Source organism: Callorhinus ursinus, unplaced genomic scaffold, assembly GCF_003265705.2.
Source record: "Callorhinus ursinus isolate GAN/ISIS: 27379988/994484 unplaced genomic scaffold, GSC_fseal_2.0 scaffold2627, whole genome shotgun sequence".
Taxonomy (NCBI): Eukaryota; Metazoa; Chordata; class Mammalia; order Carnivora; family Otariidae; genus Callorhinus; species Callorhinus ursinus.
Window position 1 is genome coordinate 4,812 of NW_027399681.1, and position 2,418 is coordinate 7,229.

The following is a 2,418-nucleotide window of genomic DNA, read 5'->3' on the forward strand; positions in this document are numbered from 1 at the left end:
ACCCCTCACCCCCACCGCCTGCTCAGTGAGCCTTGCCTTCCTGGCTGGCTGTGTGACACACCAAGGCCTTTGCACCCCCTGGTCCTTTTTTGCCTTCGGGGTCTTACACACACACCACCTTCTCATGAGACCTTTCCTGACTACCCTGTCCAAAATTTCAGCCCTCCTAATATTTCTCATCGCTCTCTACTTAACCTTTTTCTGCACCCAACACACTAGGTTTTGAACTTACTGCTACTTTATTGTTGAATCAAGCCACATGGTACCACGAAGGTGGCTCCTTTGCTTTTGTTCCATCACCTAGAATAGTCCCTGGCATGGGAGGATGCTCACTTGATGGTTTTGAATGGCTGGATGAACAGCTGGACCGCCACCATATCCCTTCTCCATTCCCAGGGCCCACGCACACAGGCCTCTATCTCTGCACGTGCCCATCAGGGATGCTCTGACAGCCGCCGTGGCCGTGCTTCTCCCTGCTCTGCCCTTTCTCCTGGCACTGTCCTTGCCCCATTTCCCCTCACACCACACCTCTCCCTGCCAGCTCCCCCAGGGGGCCCATGAGACAGCTCCTAAAATCTCTCTTCCCCTCCACACCCTTGTCCTGCCCCAGCTGGCACCAAGCAGCATCAGTGGGATGCAGAGTTGAGGAAGGAGATTTCCTCTGTGTGGGCCAATCTGCCCTAGAAGACCCTGGATTTACTGGTGCCACCCCATAAACGTAAGTGAGGGCAAGAAATTCTCCTTGTTCACCCCCCTTTTGTGTCCCACCCAAAGGCAGAGCCAGGAGGCCTGGGCCAGGGTGACCTCATCAATACTCTAGACTTAGTTTCCACCTGCATGGAAAACGGTTTTACCAATGGGTGCATAGGGACTGTGGGAACGGATTCCCTGGGCTTTATTCTGTTGACCACAGTCACCCACGTTCCTGGTGGGGGTGTATACTTAAAAAAATCCAGAGAACAGCAGGGAGACTCCTACAGTTAGAGATGAGGTGCTTAAAGATTAAACCCCACGTCCACTTCATTGGGAGGAGATGGAGGGCCCTGTGGAGAGTCAGTACAGCTCCAGAGGACATGTACTCAGTGTCCAAAGATGCAACTTCAGCCAAGCCCTGTGCCCTTCCCTGAGCATGTCCAGGAGTCCTTGTGGTGGAGGCTGTTACCTTGCCCCCCACCTCCTCTTCCTCCTCCATGCTCTCTTCCCTTACCCCCCACCTCCCCTTCCTCCTCCACACTCCACACTCTGTTTTCTCTCCCTCTAGCCGATGAGATGACCGTAGGAAAGGTGTATGCAGCTCTGATGATATTTGACTTCTACAAACAGAACAAGACCCCAAGAGACCAGATTCACCAGGCCACGGGAGGCCTGTCCCAGGTACCGAGTTCCAGGATTTCCAAGAAGTAAACCCCAGACTCTGGCACCCATCAGTTGTTTTGATGGCAGAGGAAACCCACATCCTTCCTGGGGATTGCACGGCGGGAAAAGGAAGATAAGAGGTTCTTACTGTAGCCTCACTCTTCGGCCCCAAAATCAGAAACTACATTCAGCCTGTATGCTTTCCAACGGCTGGTCTCTTGCTGGTAGTGGGGGCCCCCTGACTTGGAGACATAGTGTTCAGGAGCAATAGACAAGGGGCTGAGGACATGTTCCCTGGAGATACCACTGTTTTAAGTGGTAGAAGAAAGAAGTTTGAAGAATATTTGAGGAGGTTGTTTGGGGAGGTTCGGGGAGAACCTGATTACCGTGCACACTGGCAGGCACCAGAGAGAATCAGACTGATGGTTCCAGGGTCATGATTTCTTCCACTCATGACTCTGACTAAGCTGGTTTGGGGCCCCATCTTCCTGAGGTCATCCTTCAAAGATAACAACTTTCCCACACAGCCAAACCATCAATGACCATACTTAGACTGTCTAGAAAGTTGCCTGGTGTTCGGAGCTTACAGGGACATTCACCCATCATGGGATGGGAAGTATCTGATGCCCACACCACATCCCCCGTTCCCCTGTCTGTTGCAGACACCCATCAGTGCCCGCCCCGCCACCCCCGAGCCCTGAAATGTCCTTAGAATTCTGCTCAGTCTGGGGCTCATGCAGCCTCTACCCATCAATCCAAGTTGATGATGAGATGAAATCTTTTTACCATTTGTAATTGGATGAGGTCCCCAGATTTTGTCGGTAGGGAAACTGAAGCTCCAAGAAGTTAAATGACTTCCTGATGTCACTCACAGGCCAGGTTGGGAGTAAGCCCCCGCCTACCTCCTATGTAGGGCTGGGGCAGGGCAAAGGAGCACCAACCCATGCTGTGGGGTCAGGCCAGCTTTCTGGCACACATGTCTCTGCCCTTAGATCTCTTCCTCTTCCCTGTGTCCCTTCTACAGATGGGCCCTGTGTCCCTGTTCCACCCTCTGAAGGCCAC

General features: G+C 52.9%; 1 long non-coding RNA gene across 1 annotated transcript; it reads left to right on the forward strand.

Moving 5' to 3' along the window:
* The first annotated feature begins 643 nt into the window (after positions 1-643).
* On the forward strand, positions 644-2,418 carry LOC141372208 (uncharacterized). Its single transcript, XR_012377499.1, has 3 exons — positions 644-718; positions 1,262-1,374; positions 2,381-2,418. It is a non-coding gene; the product is annotated as an uncharacterized lncRNA (long non-coding RNA).